Below are 11,067 nucleotides of genomic sequence, written 5' to 3' on the forward strand. Positions count from 1 at the left end.
TCTCCTCTCTAGAGCCCACCCTTTAAGCTCCCGTCCAGCCTTCTAGACAAAGACTTGCCACATCTACATTTGTCTGAGAGACATAGCTAGCATACCAACTCCCACACCACATTAGCTATGGAGCCAGCATGTCCAGTGTCTGTTCGGGGCTGTAACATACAGGAAACAAGAAGTGAAAAGAAATGTACGTGGTTTGTGAGCTCAAAACATTCAGCAGCCCCGAAACAATGACTAGTTTTGAAAGAATGTGCTTGTAGGTCATGTTAGCCCAAAGAAAATTACTTTTAACAAGGATTAGCTCAGAATCATGTACATAGATTTCTTTCTTTTTTTTAAGGTGCCTGAATTTTATGACGTCACATTTGTCTGTTTCATGATTCGTTTCTTATGGCAAATATAGGCCAAAAAAAAGGAGAGGAAATCAGTTCATAGGACAGATTTTCATGTACCCTAAGGGTCAAAATAAACTCCTTGGATGAGAGAACAGTGGACTCAACATCAATTTTCATCTCTGAAACTGAGGCCTCAAACAAACAGTGACCTGTGACACATCCTACAGAGAGAATGCAGAGAGAGAAGGACCTTTCCAGTGGTGAACGACTATGCCCAGCTCAGCTCTGGGAGAGCCAGGCTGTGATGACCTTTTCTGTTTTGAGAAGGTCAGGCAGTAGCCGTGAATAAATTGTGCCAAACAGATAATGTATTCCAAACTCGTGCCTGCCCTGAAGAAGACATCAGCCTCCACAGCTGCTGGTAGAAGCTGTTAATATTTCTTCCATTTTAGAGGCGGCATCGCAATGAGGAGAACACACTCATTAGACGTGGGCAGAGACCAACAGATGCCAGACCGACAGATGCCAGCACATGTCATCTGGCAGCTGTCTGTACCAGGAACTACAAGGTGCTATTTCCCATAAGTAAAATAATGGGGCTTTAGCCCCTGGAAAGTGAAAACCTAATACACGGAATTTATGAATTGATAATTCTGTTTACCACAAGGATATGATGACTCGTTATTTTCCTACCCAGGAAGAAAGCTAGCTCTTCCTTCCTGCTGGTTTCCACTGAGCATGTTTTTGATTGGGAGGTCAGCAGAGGAGACTGTTTCCCTTTTTATCATCTACAGGTGTGAGGTGTGTCTCACTTTATGCCACAGGTAGAGTCCAGAAAAATTGTGAATGTGTTACATTGCTGAATAAGGAGGCATGTTTTTTTAATTGGAGTTGATGTACAATGTTGTGTTAGTTTCAGGTGTTGTGTTAGTTTCAGGCGTACAGCAAAGTGAGTCAGTTACATATATATATGTGTGTGTGTATATATATATATATATATATATATATTCTTCTTCAGATTCTTTTCCCTTATAGGTTATTACAAAATACTGAGTATTATTCTCTGTGCTATACAGTAGGTCCTTGTTGGTTATCTATTTTATATGTAGTAGTGTGTGTATCTGTTAAGCCCAAACTCCTCTTTTATCCCTTCCTGCCACCCTTTCCCTTTGGTAACCATAAGTTTGTTTTCTATATCTGTGAGTCTGTTTTTGTTTTGTAAATAACTTCATTTGTATCACTTTTTTTTATATTTCACATATAAGTGATACCGTATATTTGTCTCTCTCTTAGTATGATCATCTCTAGGTCCATCCATGTTGCTGCAAATGGCATTATTTCATTCTTTTGTATGGCTGAGTAATAATCCATTACATATGTATATGTGTATATATATATATATATACACACACCATAGATACCATACATGTATATGTGTGTGTGTGTGTATGTACCACATCTTCTTTATCCATTCATCTGTCCATGGACATTTAGGTTGCTTCCATGTCTTGGCTATTGTAAATAGTGCTGTAATGAACATTAGGGTACATGTATCTTTTCAAATTAGAGTTTTCTCTCGATATATGAAGGCATATTTTAAATCCCCAGTGAGAATGAACAACTTGAATGAAACTTGTGCTGAGTGATTGTCTACTTCATTGCCAAGTCCTTCTTTCACATGGCTCACAGTCATGTTTCAGAGACCGCTTCCATTTCTCACCGGCGGCCTCACACTTTTTGTAAGGTAGAAGAATGAAAAACTGAATAAGAGGGCTTCCCTGGTGGCGCAGTGGTTGAGAGTCCGCCTGCCGATGCAGGGGACACGGGTTCGTGCCCTGGTCTGGGAAGATCCCATGTACCGCGGAGCGGCTGGGCCCGTGAGCCATGGCCGCTGAGCCTGCGCGTCCGGAGCCTGTGCTCCGCAACGGGAGAGGCCACAGTAGTGAGAGGCCCGCGTGCCGCAAAAAAAAAAAAAAAACTGAATAAGAGTATTCATTCATTCATTTTTGATCTCGTACAGAAATGAAGACTCTAGCACAAAAACATGACAAGTGACAACCAATTTTTTTAGTTCTGCAATTTAAAAAATTTTTCTTTTCCACAGTAAACACTGTGCTATCTGGGCAGGTAGAAGGGCCGAAGTTTGTAAAACCTTCCAATTAACTGGGCATTAAAATTCCCTGGGTATGTTCGCAAAGAACTAGGATGATCTCCAGAGGGCTTTGGAGCCTGGGGCAAGTCACAGGAGAGAACTGAGTCTTCTGGTACCGAAATACATTTCCTCAGGCGAAATCGGGTTAAAATGAACTGCAAAGCTTCCTCAGATCAAGAGAAACCAGAGCGTAAATGTCAGGATCAGAAGGAGATAAAATTGTGATTAAAATAAAAGAAGTCATCACAAGACAGGAAAAGTCACAAAGGTCAGAATTCAGTTATTTGTTTGCAAATGATTATTATGCTGTGCCAGAGGATGGGGGATTCAACAAGAAAACAGACACTTCTGCACATTTCAACAATCTCACAAAACAGCCATGACCTGCATGTACTAGGCGAGAGGAGAACAGTCTGTAATTAAGCACTAAAAAGCCTAGGGGCTCATGGAGGGCTTCACAGGCACGAGCATCCAAATCTTATTTTTTAAATATTTGTATCATTAAAAAATGTGCATATGCATATATGTAGATGGATATATACACTCCTGATGCTGTGAGTTACAAAATCCTTCGATAAATGATTCATTATTCAGAAGTCACATTTGGTTCTCATATTCCTTGGATCATATATGAGTAGCTCCTCTTAAAAATATCGTGTATCCACTTTCCTGTCCAGTGTTTACAACCACTGCAGGTCCCAAGTTCTAGGAGAGAAAACCAAGCCAAAGGGAACTGTGAAGTTCACGCCCACGTCGTTATAAGATGATAACAAGTTACCCACCTTTGTAACTGGGACTGGAGATAGGACGTTATGTGGGTGGCTTCTTCCAGCTGCATCAGGAGACAGTTTCTTTTTTCCTGAAGTAGAATCCTGTAGGTACGAAAAGAGTCCACTGGTGGATTTCAAAGACGCCAAGTATATTTTCCTAACAAGAAATTCAACTGTAAATTCCCCCAAACCGATTGAGGTGTGAATGCCTAAATTCTAAAAATCACATCCAGGTCATAAACACCAAGATAACAGAGATGGGTTTTGTTTTGCTTGAAAATGTACCACCGGCCCCCTGAACAGTGCCTGATACAATGCGGAAGTGCAACACATGGGTAGGTAGGTGGGTGGGTGGATACGTGGATAAACGGATGGGTAGGTGGGTGGAAGGAAGGAAGCAAGGAAATCCTGAGTAGGAAGTCCTATCTCCAGTCCCTGTTACACCCTGAGTCCTTGTAGAAGTTCTGATCAGCTCCCTTAAAAACAGTAGCTGGAAGTTATAACACAACCCTACAGTATATTCTTTGGAGTTTGTGGTAAATATCTATTTAACAGTATTGAAATGGATATAGTTCTCTTTCCATAGCCTGGTTCATTTCCTCTCAGCTAATCCTCTTATTATCTTCATAAAGTCCCAGGTCAAGGAACCCCTGTTGCTTTGTTATAAATTGACGTACAAATTGAACAAGCTCTACCTGGCTACTGAAGTCAAGATAACTATACCCAAAATCTGAGGCAAAGCAGGTAAGTGACAGCCCTCACATATTTTGTCTCCAGCAGGCTTATTTCTGTCAGATGTGCTCCATCTCACATCTGCTTTTCCTAGTCCAGGGCCATCTCTGCCGTTATTTGTACCTGGAGTCACTGCCCTGTCTATAGTGAGTGCTAAATCATGACTCAAGAAAAGTACCCTAAGAGCAATAAAGAGAGTGTTTCAAATGCAACTTGATTGACCCTTATGCTCGGATGGTGCTTTCTGGCCTAATGATAAGGAACTTCTTTCTTTTCCTATTGAGTGGCAACTGAATTCTTTTTTGCAACATACAGAGGTGTATTTATTGATTTACTGCAACTGTCTAGATGCACTGAAGATTTCTTCATTTAGCTGCTTCCTTTTGACCTTTGGGTGAGACATTAGGGGCAAGGCAAGGGTTCCTCTTCATCACATCCTCATCCACTGAAAGGATGAGGTCCGCCCCCAAGCCCAGCATTAACTCACTCAATAAACCTCTACAGCCTGCAACCTCGCGGAGGCACTGTTCTATGTCCAGACAATGATCTCCCCCCAAAGAGCTCACGGCCTAAGACACGGAACAGAGAGGTACGTGATAATTACTTTCATTCAAAAATCTTCTGTTGAAGAAATATTTGTCAAGGCTCAAGTAAGAGCATGGGAAAGTGGCTACTGTATGCCCCTGACCATAAGAGCCTTTCTCAGGCCTCTTTCAAAGCCATGTTTCCACCTTCATGAGTTAAAACACAATGGTGAACAATCCCATGGGAGATTTCACAAGTCTTTCCTTAACCAGTCAGAACCTCACACCTAGAGTCCCTTCTGTCTCGGTTACCTATTGCTGTGTAACAAGCCACTCCGAACTTGGCTTAAACCAGCAACGATTTATTTTCTCCACACGAAGCTGTGAGTTCACTGGGCTCAGCTGGTGGTTCTTCTGGCCTTGGCTAGAGTCACTCACTCGGCTGTATTCAGTGGGCGTCTGAGCTGGCTGGAAGGGTCACAAAGCCTTCACTCACATCTGGTGCCTAAGTGGGCTCTCAACGTGGTCGCCTTGGGCTTCCTCACAGCATGGGGGGTCTCAGCATAGTCAGACCTCTCAACTGGCAGCTGGCTTCCCAGAGGGAGGACCTTAAAGCTGCCATTCCTTTTAAGGCCTGGACGCAGAAGTCCTAGAATGTCATATCCTTGACATTTCATTGGGCAAAGCAAGTCACAAGGCCACAGTTCAGATACCAGGGGAGGGGAAATAGATGTCACCCTTGCTGGGTGGAGCAGCATGTGTGTACAGGGAGGAGAGGAATTGATGGTGCCCATCTTTGGAGACTGTTTACCCCACTTCCTCATAGGATATAAATTCCCCCTTTTGCCTAAGTTGTCAAGTTACATCATTAACGGTGAATTTCAGTATTGTGTGACAAGGTGACATCAGACAGGTAAAAAGTTGTTATCATGTTGTCCGGAAAGAGGACATAATCAACACTGATTTCAGAAGGATGCATCTGGAAATTCTTCACAAAGGTGGAAACGCTTTGTGGTAATCCTCAAACCCTTGAGCTTTAGCGGAGGTGTTTAGGGTCCTAAAGGGCTTCATACAGTGTACATTTCTTAGGGAAGAATAAACTGTGACTGGCTAAGAGGTTTGTATGAGTCAGGTAGATTAACTACTGCAACAAACAACTCCCAGATGTCAGGGGTCTCACATTAATTTAAAGGTTCATTTCTCATGCATGTCACAGTTCAATGCAGTCCATCAGGCAGGTTTTCCTCCACACAGTTATTCTAGGACCCAGATTCCTTCCACCTAATGGCTCTAACATCCCTGGGGGTCCTGAGGGCCTACACTACATGCTCTGCATTAGGTCATCCCTCAGGGAAAGAGAAAGTATGGGAAATAACAAGGAAACTCTGGATGGGCCGGGCCTGGAGATGGCTTCACAAACACTTCATCTGACTACAAGGAATCTGGGAAATGTTGTCAAGTTTGTGCCCTAGAAAGAAAGGAAAACAGTTTGGAGATCAGCTAGTCAGGCTTTGCCACAAACTCTTACTAACCCACCCCTATGTTTCTGAAATGTAAATACCCTCTGTTATTGCAAAAATGCTTAATTTGCATTTAATGCCTGTTAGCAGCCATTTGAGAAGAATTGGATACACGATATAACTGAAGAAATATCTAAGTAGGGTCCCGTGAAGAGCTTGAGAGGCTCTAAGCTCTGAAAGATATGACAGAAACGCCATCCAGAGCCGACCCCCTTTCCCGATGTCAACCTAAATAAAAACAATACTGAGCCCAAAAGAATAAAGGTAAGGAAGTCCAACAAGTTTCTGATTTTCCCATAAGTTTGCTATTTTTTCAAAACATCTAATCTCCCCCCACACCGAACGGTGTGTGTGTGTGTGTATGTGTGTGTGTTATAAGTATCCTAAGCCCATGCATTGTCTGCCTATCAGATAGTCAAATTTAGCCCAGTAACTAAAGAATGAATGCCAGAAGATAAGGGACAGGAATACAGAAAACACTGGCAAGTGCACAAATTCCCATAGTCCCCTCCAATCCCTGCCCCACCAGGGACACTCCTCAATACTACTTTCAAGCCAACTGTACCCATCTTGTAAACAACTTAATATTCCTGAAGAGGTAGTGTTCTGCGGTTCTGCATTGACAAACCACAGAACCTCTGGGGTCCTGGGTAGTTTAGAAGAAGAGATTATTTGAGCAGAAAACTTGGGTTTGTATTTGCCTGTTCATTTTTGTTTACTTTTTTAGTTTGAGTCCTAAAGGGGTCTAACCAGAAGGTTTCTCCACCTAGCCTATTCTGATACTTCAGATATTTGAGGCTGAGAGCTCCAGACTTTTAATATATTTGTAAGCAGTTCACAGAGAAGACAGTGTATATTTTTCCAAGAAGGTGGAAATTAAGTTTAGTCAGTATAGGATTGGCTATGCTGCAGTAATAAGTGTCTCAAAGGCTGAGCACAACATAAATTTACTTCTTACTTACGTGAAGTCCAATGCAAGCTGGCCAGGGCTCACTTCCATCTGGTGACTCAGGGATCCAAGCTTCCTCCATCTGGTGACGTTGCCATCATAATATGGGAATTCCTGGGTTGCCATGCTTGGGAAAGAGAGGGATGTGTCACTTATGGGCCAATCCTTCACTTCCCTGGCCCATAAGTAACACATGCCATTTCCACACACAGTTCCTTCACTAGAAGCTGTCAGATGACCCCCAGTTCCCAAAAGGCTCAGAAATATAGGGGAGCACACTGTAAATTTGATGACTAACCATCTTCGCCATATAAGAGAAATAAAATTATTTTTAGAAAATTAAACAGGCAAAATTCACATATCATGAATGCAATTAGGAATCAGGAGCATGTGTGTAAATGGGTAACTGAAGAGTCAGGGAGATATCCAGAGCTCCATGAAGACCTTGAGGCTCTGGAAAATCATTGGTTAATCCGGAGATTAACAGGCACTGGGGCTTCCGGTCACTGGCAGTGTGTCAATTTTTCCTTTGCCTGGGAAAGAAGGGATGCCTAAACTGACACTTTCGTCAATAAGGCAAGGTGCTGCCAGACTCTTGCTTCAACCCCAGATATAATTTAGACACGCTGCAGAAAGGGAAGGGAATTGCAGATACAAGTATAAAATTCCTGAGACAGAGCTTCCTCTTCCAAAATTGTGACTTGCTATCTTAATGATATTATGAGAGGAAACCTTCCAATGAGAAGAGTAAATCATAAGCAGAAAACACCAGCTCTCATCACTTCTGCCCCAGAGGAAATAAAGTCACTTTGTCATACCAGCCAAGCTTGGCTACAGGCATGCCTCTCTTTGCCCTGTCCACCATCTTGGGATGAGCACGCCAAGTTCCAACATTTGAAAAATAAAGAAAATCTCACCGATATAGGGCTAAAAATCCCAGTGTGGTTAATGTGTGATTATTACTAGATACTGTCATGGAAAAAAGAAATGAAAGAAAAACTCTTCTTGTGTTTGTTTGTCTACCTCTTTGTGTTTTGAAATGTCCATCCCAACACTTTCAAAAACCAATGAGAGGGGCTTCCCTGGTGGCGCAGTGGTTGACAGTCCGCCTGCCGATGCAGGGGACATGGGTTCGTGCCCCGGTCTGGGAAGATCCCACATGCCGCGGAGCGGCTGGGCCTGTGAGCCATGGCCGCTGAGCCTGCGCGTCCGGAGCCTGTGCTCCGCAACGGGAGAGGCCACGACAGTGAGAGGCCCGCGTACCGCAAAAAAAACAAAAATAAAAAAAACAAACAAAAAAAACAAACCAATGAGATAATGAGGACAAGTAAGAAGTTGCCCCTAACCTGGTAAGATCAGAATTACACCAGCCTCAACTTAGAGAGGCAGGTCTAGAAGGTGATTGTAAACTATTCCACTGTGTTATATTCTTTCTAAAGAAAGGCTCTTTTTTTTTTTTTTAAGGTGAGATGATACTGGTCTACCTGTAGACTAGAAACGTGTATAATAGAAGCAAAATATGGTAGGGTTTATCCAGGAGAGAGAAGCCAGCACTGAATCTGAGAAAGGCAAACGCTCTCATTCTTGCGAGATAAATACTAGGGAGAGAGTTGAGTGGTTTAACAGAGTCACCGTGACCTGGATGGAGTAGCCTTGACCATCCACCAGCCTTGATCCTAATTCCTTGTCATCCACCCAGTCTTCTCATTTTTAAGCCAACTCCCCAGATGTCTGGACACCAGGACAGAAGGCATCAGGATGGCTGGCACAAATACTCCAGCCTGGCACCCGGTTAGACCTTGCATTTGTGTTCTGTGTTATCCCTCAGTCTCTTAGGTGATTGGCTAGCTTGAGTCAGTTCCCAAGAACCCAACATCTCTGACGACATTGATAAAATAGCCTTTCTGTCTTTGAAAACCCAGAACAGGGTGAGCCCCTGCATTGCCTAAACTGTCAGCCCATCACCTCACCTCACCTCTCTCCTGTCTTTAGCTGCACCTGTGAAGACTTCTCCCTGGACTGCACCCACAGGGACTCAGTACAACGAAGTCACTCACCTTTGTTGTAGTTCATGATTTAACAGGAATGGACAAAAAAAGAGCTCAATTCTTTAAATTGCCAAGTAGTAATTATACAGCCCTTTGCTTGTAATAGCACGTGCCTTAAATTTGCCCCTTGGGGCCATGGGAAAAGTTTTAGGACACCGCCAGTGACGCATACTGGATTTCCAAGACAAAGCTTCCACGGAAGTCCATCATTATTTGTATTCATATCAAATCTCAGTGATTAGAAGTCAGATGGGTGAACCAGACCTTCTGTTTTGTTCTCTTGAATGCAGGTCATGAGAAGTCACTACGGGAATGTATTATGATTCTCATACACTCAGAAAAATAAGGATTCTGTTCATTTTTATTTGCCTGCCAGCGAAAATAACAGCGATTGCAGCTGAGTTTCTTCAGACCATGTGACCTGGAATTCATGCCTTGTACTTGGCTGGCTTCTTCTGACGGCCATTTATAGACCCATGATTCTATGTGCCACCTTCCCATAAAATTCACTCCCAGTTTGTAAGCCCAAGGCCAATGACATGCAAACCAGGTTTCTGAAGAAACACTAGACAGAGTGGTCTCAGAGAAATGATGACACTCAAGTCTAGGGTAATAACCTGTTTCCTCACTCCCCCCTGGACCTTGGATTCCCAGTTCAGCAAGGCTAAAGCCAACCCCCAAACAAAAGAACTCATCCCCTTCCATAATATGCCTGCGGGCAGAAAGCAACTCAAAGGGCAGGTAGTCTTTGGAATTCCTCTGGTCCTACATCAGCTTCTGACCAAGGTCAATGCCTCCACGAGAAGTGGCCTTGGCTGCATGGGCTGCCCTGAAAAGTGTGGGTAAGCAGGCTGTCTCCCTGCTCTCTGTGTTCATTGCTCCAGCTTGATGGAACCCATGGCCTCACGAAAGTGCAGGCCCTGCAGTTGGTGGGCTGCCCAAAGCTGACGCATAGTTTTCAAATCCAGGTCTGCCTTGTACTTCTAGGGCCAGTTTCAGAGAGGTAGTTTGGAAGTGGTTTTGAAAAGAATCACCAACGAGGAGGTGATTGGGAGCCCTTTGCTGTACCCACTCAAAGCTTGGGGCTCTCGCCTCCCTCCTCCCACCTTTCATCCTTCCAGGTGTCTCACCCCCTGGGTGAACGTCGGTTACTTCTTCCTCTGTCCGTGTGCCAGCTGAGTTCTCCAGGAAGCGAGCACCGAGATGTACTTAGGAATGCGAAAGATGTATTGGAGAGAAACGCCTGAGGGGAGAAAAGGGAGGAAGAGGAATCGGGGCAGAAGAAGATGCCAGACTATGACGCTGACCCGACAATTTCTCCATCATCACAACTGGGAGGCCCAGAGCAAAAGCCACCCTTGGAGGAGCCTCTGCACTGGGAAGAAGTGGCTAGGCACTTCGTAGCCTTGTCTTGTTCAGGCCCCGGCCAGGGACTGCCCTTGGAAGAGCGTGACCCTGGCTCCAAAGCGAAGGCAGTTGGCCAAACACATACTCAGCGGCCAGCTTTTTCTTGAAGCTGGAAGAAAGACCCGGACAGCACATCTCTGCATGTGCCAGAGCCAGCCACCTCTCCACTGGGAAAGAGCCCCACGCCAGCACCACGCAACTCTAGCAGGGCAAGGAGTTGAGACCCTTTGCTTTCTTGGTCACGGGGATGAGCACACGCCCCACGGAGGGATGATCAGAATCAGTTTTTGGACATCAGGCAGAAGGCGGCGAGGGCCTCTCTCTTTCTCTGCAGTGATGGACTCTAAGGACCACGACAGCTTGTCGCTTCTGTTGGGGGGGGGCATCTTATTACCATGTGGATAAGCCTGTCTGAGAATCAGGCAGATGCACACAGTCAAGAGATGGAACAAGAGACAGGGAGATGGAGACACACTGATGGTGAGGGAGACCCCTGTCTGAGCCACTTCCAATCCTCTTGGCCTCTGCCCTTACCCCACTGCTGCCGAGATCAATTTCGCGCAGGCTTCGACCAGGCTCGTGCAGACACGACCTGACGCTATGTGCCACCCTACGACTTCCCTGTGGCCGCAG

This window comes from Tursiops truncatus, chromosome X, assembly GCF_011762595.2.
Source record: "Tursiops truncatus isolate mTurTru1 chromosome X, mTurTru1.mat.Y, whole genome shotgun sequence".
In the NCBI taxonomy this organism is placed as follows: domain Eukaryota; kingdom Metazoa; phylum Chordata; class Mammalia; order Artiodactyla; family Delphinidae; genus Tursiops; species Tursiops truncatus.